Genomic DNA, 9,601 nt, shown 5'->3' with positions numbered 1-9,601 from the left:
CATCTACACTCACCTGTGGGTACACAAGCAGAAACAAATCTGACACCACTGAAGCTGTGCTGATGTGAACAGCTTGAGCAGAAGGAATACATGGGGTGGAGGGTGGAAACAACTTGACAGCATTCTGAGGCAGTGAACAAACTCTCAGATGCTATAGAAAGATTGCCACTGAGGGAGGGGGGACGGGGAGAGGTGGAGCCTGCTGTGGTAAGATGGAAGCTGTAAATGCTCCAGTGTGTGCACAGAAATCAACTCATAGTGCTTTGGATCCCAGCTAGTTTAAACAAAACCTAGTAGGGCAAAAGTATGTGTTAAACCAGTAAACACATAATGCCTAAAACACATTTGCCAGCTAAAACAAATGTGGGAGTGTGGGGGTTAGGATTTGCAAAGTAGGGCCATTGAGCTGAGCGGGGAGAAGAGAGAGGGGTGGGGGTGGGGAGAAGAGTGCTTAACACTTAATTTGGTCACTAAATTAAGTGTTGATTCAGTCATTAATTTTCCTGTTATTTTCCTCTGTATCTGCATCAAAGCCTAACTGTGGGGACTAATAATTATACAATAGCAATGACTTCGAGGAATCGGTGTGTGAAAAAAACAGCCAATAAGAATGATAAAAGAAAATGATAAAACACCCTCCAACTGATTATTAAAGCATTGAAGAAAACATAGGATTAGGAGCGTCACACCTCCTTATTAATGTGTATAAAATATGTGTGTTTCCCCGTAATTATATGATTGTATTATAATCCAGTCTATAGTGATTTGAATATTCCTTTGTATTGTACTCTTTTATTAAAAATACCATTCTCAGATTTCCAGTAACTCAATAAAGGATTGCAGAAATACTTTTTATTAAAGACTTCTTTGGAATATAATTTGGTTAGAGACGTTTTAGTCTCTTATCTCAGTTAAGAGTGAAATAAAATGTCTATTATATGAAAGCCTATCATGCTAGTTACCCACAACTGAAAATTAGCCACATTATTACCGTAAATCACACCACTAGTTATATTTCAGAGACTATCCAATAATGAGACACAGTAACACAACCAGTCAATAAACTGCGTTCTGGAAATTGTTAGTCTTTTTTTAAAGTTGTGTGAACGGATCAATGTTCATCTTGTTCACTTCATTATCCTATGAAAGTGAAATTGTGTTTATATAATAGCAATTATATAATTCTGAAAAGTAAACTATATCGAGCCTTCTTAGCAGTGATGCTAATATTACTCAGAACAGGATCAGAATAAGTAGTTGTGTCTATTCCTAACCAACATTTGTTTAGGTATAAAAAGGATAAATAAACAGACCTGCAGTCTACTCATATAACATGCTCATTACACCCCTTACTTATCTTGCTAGCTACCGGTAATTGGCATGATAAAGAGGGATAGATGCTTTGGATGGAATATTTTGTAAGGAATATCTAGAACTGTTAGTACACATTGGAGATTTTCATATCAAATAAAAATAAATAAAAATTATTATTATTATTATTATCAAGCTAATGGATAAAGACTGAATTCAACATGAGCAGAAAATTGCACCCTGTCTCAGTCCCTAACTAGCTCTGTTGATTAGAGCGTGGTGCTGATAATACCAACATCGCAGGTTCAATCCTTGTACGAGACAGCGGCATATTTGGTTGGTCTAGAATGATCCGCAGGGTCCCTTTCAACTCTACAATTCTGTTAGTCTAAAAATGGGCTAAAGTAGGCCTATGGCCATGAATCAATCTTTACCTACTGTGTCTGGATTTTGGATACGGATCAGTTTTTGGTTTCCATGAGTAAGGGCCGTAGCTCAGAGATTGAAAGCTGGGTGCTTTTTTTTTTGCCTTTATGTCACAGCTGAATGCAGAAGAGTAACAGGAGGCAGTATGTGGGGAATATCCAAGGGAACCCTCATGGAAAGAAGGCTCAGAGCCAGGGGACAGGTGGTGGGGCGACAATGAATGATCAGAGGAGGAAGAGGGAGCAGAATGGGAAGATGAGGTCCACTTATTTCAGCAGACCTTAGACATAACTAACAGTAGGCTCCTCCTGGCAACCTGCTTTGTGAGCATTCATCTTGATGTGCTTGCACAAAGTTTGTGTGGAGGCTAGATGATATCTGGCCTTTAATGAGCATTTGTTCTGGTTTGTTTGTGGGCAGGTTATACAACATTGAGCATTCGTTCTGCATTCATCCTAATTTGTGTACAGGGTGTTATATGACTTCTTGTTAATCATTCGTTCTTCCCACATTTTTCAATGCATATCCCTGGCACTTTTCTAACCACAAAATACAGTTCCATCCATATATATATGGTGATGGTGGTGGTGTTTGTTTTGTTAAGCAGACAGAGTGCTTTAATCCACTTTAATTTCACAGACATAAATTCCCTCATGCGCTTGAATGGCTCCTGTGAAATGCTGAGAGTCTGGAGGCGCCCATTCTCTGACTCGTTCAGCTGTGGATCACCATGTACTGAGAAACCAAGTGACTAATATTCATATCTAAACCAGGCCTGTCCCACTAACAGCCAACATAGAAGCACTTTCACATACTGAACACAATGTAGAGAAGACGGTGAGTGTGCAAGATCCATCGAGTCACGGGATTCAAGCATATCTTCCTTTTTATTTTGACTTAGTGTCCACCATCAAGTGGCTTAGTTTGGACAATTCTCTAAACTGCAAGTAGCCAACATGGTTCCCTCCACATGCTGTTGGACTGCAAGTCCCATCAGCCCCAGTCAGCATAACCAGTGGCTAGGCATGATGGATATTATATTCCGGAACATCAGGAGGGCACCATTTTGGCTACCCCTGCCCTTCTCTATATGTGGTCACCAGGGACTGGTGTTAGTGAGTCACAACATGGTACAAGCATGCGAGTTGGGTAGGGTTTCATTGGCACTGGGCCAAAGTACCATATCCCCGGTTCAGAGGAAATTAACTTCATTTTCATGAATTTGCATTTTTTAATTGAAAGATGGTGCCTAGGTGCTATGTAATAAATAGATGAAAACAGATAAGCAGCAAGTAAGCATCTGCTTCACTATAAATAAGCACTAAGTTACTAGCCTAGGGAGCTTATATAGTTTGGCCATATGAAAAGGAGGTCAGAGCTTCTGCACCTTCCATAGTTGTGTAGACGAGGGGATTCTCAACATGTGTTCCTGTCTTGCAACTAGGAAAGGTGAGGAACTGCATCCTCCTTTGTAACTGGCCATCCCAATGCCATAGCAAGGCAAGAAACATTTTTAGGAGCCCAAGTCTCACAAGGCCATCGTCATAATCATCTATCAGCTTTAGGGGCACTCTCAGAAGCATCTGGTTCAAGCTAAAATAGGCTTCAATGCCTGTTAACACTCCTTCTTGCATCCGCCAAGTGTCAGTGTGGTAGCAGAGATTCTCCATGGTTTCCATTCTAGGGAAATTAATAGCCTTGCCATGTTCACAAGGTGATGCCAATTACACGGCAAAATGGAAAAGCGGCAAAGAAAAACGAATTCAAGAAAATATGTATTCAGAATGTTTGGTACGCATGGCTGGATTAGAACCCAGAGACGCTGAATTATCCGCCTACATTTAAGGCTGCAATCTAATGCACACTCACATTGAATGCAGTGGGTAAACATACTGAGGATTGGAATGTGAAATGCCAAGGAAGTGAGAAACAATGCAGCTGGTCAGTGATGTTTCTCATGCTCTGTTTCAGTTGTGAGGCACTTGTGGTCCTCCAGATGTTGTAGGACTCCAATTCCCATTAGCCCCAGCCATCATGGGCAATGGTCAGGGATGGATAAACAGAGCAGAAGTGGGGAACATCTGGTTTCCAACCCTGATCTGTTTATTTACCTTTCCCCCCTTGCTCTAAGGTAATCTAGAGTCCTCCTTGATAAAGCAGGTGAGGGAAGAAGCTGGACCAGGGGAACAGGGAAGAAACAGGGGTGTACCTAGGGGTTGGCTAGGTTGATGCCCGCCAAGGGTGCAGGCCTAGGGGGTACAAAAAAACCACACCTCTCTCCAGGCTTCTCCTCCGCTGCTCTGTGCACAGGCTCATCTGGGCAGATCGGCGGAGGAATCCGGTCACTGCAGCAGTGGGGCTGGCGTGCTGATACATCTCCTTACCAAGGGCGCAAGGGATTTGGGGTCCCCGATATAGCTCATTGCCAAGGGCACAAGGCAGCCTAGGTACGTCTCTGGGCAGGAGAAGTCACTGTTCCATCATATCACTTCTTCCACTGTTTTAAAGAAATATGCAACATCTTCAGGTTATGACTTGGCAATCCTAATGACAGATGAGTTCTTTTGTTATGTTATTCACCTGCAAATATATTGATATCACTTACTGAAACAGCTTAGGATCAGTCATCGTATGATGAATCACTATGGATCATCAGCTTTTCAACCACTGAAGGCAAATAGCCCCCAAAATGGATTCCAAACTGGGAGGTGATCAGAAGTAATGGTCTGTGATGACACCCTCCGCGATGACTGATGTTAGCCAATTAAATGGGTGAACTCACCCACAGAAAATTGATGGAGATGGCTATTTGTGTTCTTAACACTGTTTACATTAAGCCAAATGCTGGTTACATTAATCATTCCAAGCCTGCAATCATTTTTTGTTTAAAGGCTGAAAATATGAATAAACAAATAAAACATGGCACATCATGATGCAGTTTATGCACTGGGTTTGCAGATGTCGCCTATAATTTCCTTTCTGTTTCATTTCAGTACAGGCCATATTCTATGCTGCAAAATTTGTCCCAGTAACTGACAGAGTAATCGCTCATCCTAAGACACAGGGCCTAGTCACAGACCAAGAATATTATTTTAGTGAAGGATACAAAATGATCAATCTCACGAGTAGATTAGTCATTCTTGGACCCAGTGACGAAGGCCTGTCACTTCTCAGTTAGGGTTGCTATCTGCCCTTCTTTTCTTAGCTGGAATCCCATGCCCTTTAAAAGCTGTGGGTAAGAAGAAATTCAACAGGTGCGGCTTTTGCCACTGTTGTTGAATAGCTGCCTGCTATGTATCTAATTAAGGCAACGGTGCCACGTCAAGGAAAAAATATGGAAAAGATGGAAACAGCGGCCTCAGCATAAATGACCCCAATGCAGGGAGAGTCAACCTTTCAGTACTCACAAAAGTGGATAGGACAGCAGTCCATTGTGCTTAATACTTTTCTTTTCATTGGAGCATGACAAAGGATGTCAAGTAAGATTGCAACAAGTAAATCAATATTTAATTTAAAAAATGGCCAGTGAACCCATCCAACCTTGGAGTTTTACTTGAAGACAATCTTTTAACTGCTTTTTATAGATAATAGAGCTTTGAATGTACTCGGAGATATTTTTAAGGGCCCAATCTCGATTTAGTTGTAGAGACCTATGGGGCAATTTGGAGACTGAACCTTGAAAAGAAGAAAGCCTGCTGCCAGTGACCTTTGTATTTCCAATATGCAGTGCCTTGATTTATTTTTTTGCTGTATCTCTTCATTTATGTTCTTCTTCAATATTTATTTCATTTATATAGCACTTCAGTACACACACAGTGGTGTCTATTCCTATGTGGTTTGTCTTGGCAACAGCACAGAGGGCTGCTTCTTTCACCATGTTCCCATTTTACTGGTAGGAATCCCTTCAGATGGAAACAGGATTTGAACAAGCTCAGTTACAAAGGGAAGTGGTCGGTAGTGGCCGCTGCTGCTGCATTGTTCTCCTGTCTTCCCAATGCTGTGTGTTGCTGCCGTGTGCTGAGAGGAGGAGGGAAGGCCATGGGAGTGCAGCATGGGTGCAGCCATGGAGCCAATCCACTGCTCCCAGACCCTCCAGGTGTCCCTATTTTCCAGGGACAGTCCCGGATTTACAAAACCCACCCCAGTTTCTGAATTGATCCCAGAATGCCCCGTTTTTCCTTAGGACGTCCCTATTTTCATCAGAGAAATGTTGGAGGCAGCGGCGGAGCAAGGCGATTGTGCGCCTGGGGCGGTGCGCATGCCCTGTGCCCAGGGGTGGGGCCAGCCACCCGCGGGGTGGGGTGGGGCAGGGCAGGGCGCTCCACAGGCCTCAGAGGAGCCTGCCTGCCTCCTCCCACTCAGTCGCCCTACAGCTGAGGGGGAGGCTGCGGGCGGACCGTTGGAGGTAGTGCACAGCCTGTGGGCGCTCAAGCCACCACATCACTCCCAGGAGAGACGCGTGGCTCTGGGATGCTGCAGGCCCCGCGGTGAGTGCCACCTGCCATTTTGTCACCCCCTTCAGTGGTGACACTCGGGGCGACCCGCCCCACCACATCCCCCTTCCTCTGCCTCTGGCTGGAGGCTATGGAGTTATGCAACCCCCTGAGCCAAGCAGATAAGCAACTATGCAACCTTCAGAAGACATCTGAAGACAGCCCTATATAGGGAAAGGTGGTTTTTTTTAATGTTTATTTATGTTTTTATCTATGTTGGAAGCCTCCCACAGTGGCTGGGGCAACCCAGACACATGGGTAGGGTATAAATAATAAAATGATGATGATGATTATTGAGTAGGACATCCCTATTTTCATCAAAGATTTCTCTCCTCCTCACACTAAGTGGCAGCAAAATGTGGCATTTGGAAGAAAGGAGTGGCTCTGTTGGCTACTATTGGGAGCGATCATAGCTCAGAAGTGCAACACACACCTCTGCATATTCACGGTCTCCGATTCAATCACCAGCACCTCTTGTTACATTATCTTGGGTAACAAGGGCAAGGAAAGCTCACTGCTTTGGGGGTGTCCTGTCAGAAAAATCTACAGCTAGGTTGTAAGGCCCAGTGGTATATCTTCTAGCTGAGCAAAGTGAACTCCCCCTGCCCCCCCCCGTAAACATACATAGGATTGCACAATCAGGTACTTTCTTTCATAACGTTTATAAGGTCAGAACATTTTGTCTCAAAGTTTTCAAAATTGCACAGACTTTGTGAAGCACGAAAGAGACCAAAGTCTCAGTTTACACCTTTGGTTCATCTTTTTATGAACGTCCGTGCTTCTGAGATTTTTATTTCCCAAGAAAAGATTTCTCACCCCAAATGCAGGGCTTACTTAACACTTCAAAACTCAGAACTCTCACGCCATCTGTCCTGGAATCACACGGCTATGATTCACTGCACGCTAGGGACTCATGCTGCGGATCTGCAGCTAAAAGCAGGTAGAGGAAGGTACTAGCCATCTGTGGATGATCGTTCCCATTTTTTTGAGCCAGCACCTATACTTATTATTAAGAACCATCTCACGGTGCAAGAAATAAATTTCAAGTAAGAGCCCACTCCCTATAGGCAGTGTCATGGAATCACAGAGGGGGCTTTGTAGGCTAGTTCAACTTTTGGAAGCATTTGGAGCTACAGCATCTTCAACAGATGGTTGCCTAGACTCTATTTGAAGACCTCTGGCAAGTGAGAGTGTATTCCCGCCCTCTGGTATCTGAGTCCATTGTCTACTGCATTGGGAGAAGTTTCTCTCCTAATGTTCAACCCCAAACTACTCTCCTGTAATTTCAGCCTATGAGTTGCAGCCCCACCCTCTGAGGTAGCAGAGAACAAGGTTGGGAGTGATGAAGATTATAGTTGGCCTGTGTTAAGGTGCTTTTGTCTGTGAGAAGACAATGAATGCAGGCGTTCTCAGTTTCTTACGGGTTCTATATACTGAGGAAGAGAGCCTTTCCTAAGCACAGTGGCAAGGCTTGCTTTTTAGGAGGAAGCAAAATCTTTTCACCTGACTGTCGCAAGGCTTCTTTAATTCAGCCTCAGCAATAAGTTGTCATTCTATCTTATGATGTGCCATTGTAGTCTTGCTGGTGTATATATGTTTATAGCCTTTGAATGTAATTATTGTTTCGAATAAAAAAATCTTGATATATTCGTCTTGTCTCCCAGTACTCTTTTCCTTCAAAATTATGTGTGCTGCTTGTTCCTCTTACAATCTCAGTTGAGCGCTGTAATAAAGTTGTCATGTTGAGTATATGATTGACCACTTTGAATTGTTATAACTGTTGTTTTTGCATAATAATTGTTTGACTTTATGGCTGCAGTGCATCATGTTTACGTAGATACCATAAGGTTTTGTGACAGCATACCATATCATTGTGCTGTGTTCGGGTGTTTTGCCTCTTTTTTAAATGTTGCTTTTCCCATGCCCTTTAAAATATTATTATTATTATTATTATTATTATTATTATTATTATTATTATTATTAATGTTGGAATACAAAATCCTCCTAGCTGTAGCAGTGATGGACTCACAGTAGTTGTGAGTTTCAGGGCTAGAGAACATGTTACATTTGCTATGTAAGTGCCGCCATATTCCATTCTCGTAATATGTAGGACTGTTTAACATGGGGGCCCCTGACCATCACGTTGCACAACTCCATTTCTTCATCCGCAGAGGCCAGCAGTATAAGGAAAGAATGTGAAGACCTGAGACTCACAGTGTCAGGGCAGTGATATAAACATTATAAACCAGGGGGTTTCCTTGAGAAGGGAGAGGAGGAGTATGGAAGGGCAAATAAATGGGGTGCTGAAACAGACTGAGTGAAAGAAAAAGGAGGTGAAGTCCTCTGACAACAGTGATCTATCTTCCACCCAGCAGCCTATAGGGTAGGGAGAAGGAAGGAGAGGGAGTGTCAAGAAAAGTACCGTATTTTTCACTCTATGTTGTTGTTTAGTCATTTAGTCATGTCCAACTCTTCATGACCCCATGGACCAGAGCACGCCAGGCACTCCTGTCTTCCACTGCCTCCCACAGTTTGGTCAAACTCATGCTGGTAGCTTCAAGAACACTGTCCAACCATCTCGTCCTCTGCCGTCCCCTTCTCCTTGTGCCCTCAATCTTTCCCAACACCAGGGTCTTTTCCAGGGAGTCATCTCTTCTCATGAGGTGGCCAAAGTAATGGAGCCTCAGCTTCACAATCTGTAAGATGCACGCTCTATAAGACGCACTTTTTCCCTCCTAAAAAGTAAAGGGAAATGTGTGTGCGTCTTATGGAGCGAATGCAGGCTGCACAGCTATCCCAGAAGCCAGAACAGCAAGAGGGATCGCAAAAGCAGCAATCCCTCTTGCTGTTCTGACTTCGCCTCGCTGGAAAGGCGCTGCACAGCTTTCCCTCTCTGCACAGCGTCTCTTCAGTGCTGAGAAAGCGCAGAGAGGGAGGAGAAACAGAGCCCCTTCCATTTCTCCTCCCGCTTTGCTGGAGAGGCGCTGCGCAGAGAGGGAGAGAATTCCCCCCCCCTTGTTCTCCCCTAAAACTAGGTGCGTCTTATGGTCGGGTGCATCTTATAGAGCGAAAAATACGGTATTTCCTTCATCATTCCACACTGTCATTGCCAAAAGAAGAAAGCCTGCATGGAACATGAAGGGGAGAAAGACTTTCTCCCTTTCATCATTCCCTCACCGCTGCCACCACCAAGAGAAGAAGGCTTTCTGCTTTTGGAGTGTGTGTCCCTTGCCAACAGTTGGGGGCGGGGTTGCAAACTTGCCCCCTGCAGAAAAACAACAACACTGTAGATCTGGCATGGTTTGACATGCCTTTTTAATGGCACCATCTAACTTTGGTCATGTGAAAGTCTACCCTGAATTATCTGGATT

Source organism: Podarcis tiliguerta, assembly GCF_965153285.1.
Source record: "Podarcis tiliguerta genome assembly, chromosome: 5".
Lineage (NCBI taxonomy): Eukaryota > Metazoa > Chordata > Lepidosauria > Squamata > Lacertidae > Podarcis > Podarcis tiliguerta.
The sequence above is the reverse complement of the archived record's forward strand: the minus strand, read 5'-3'. Positions refer to the sequence as shown.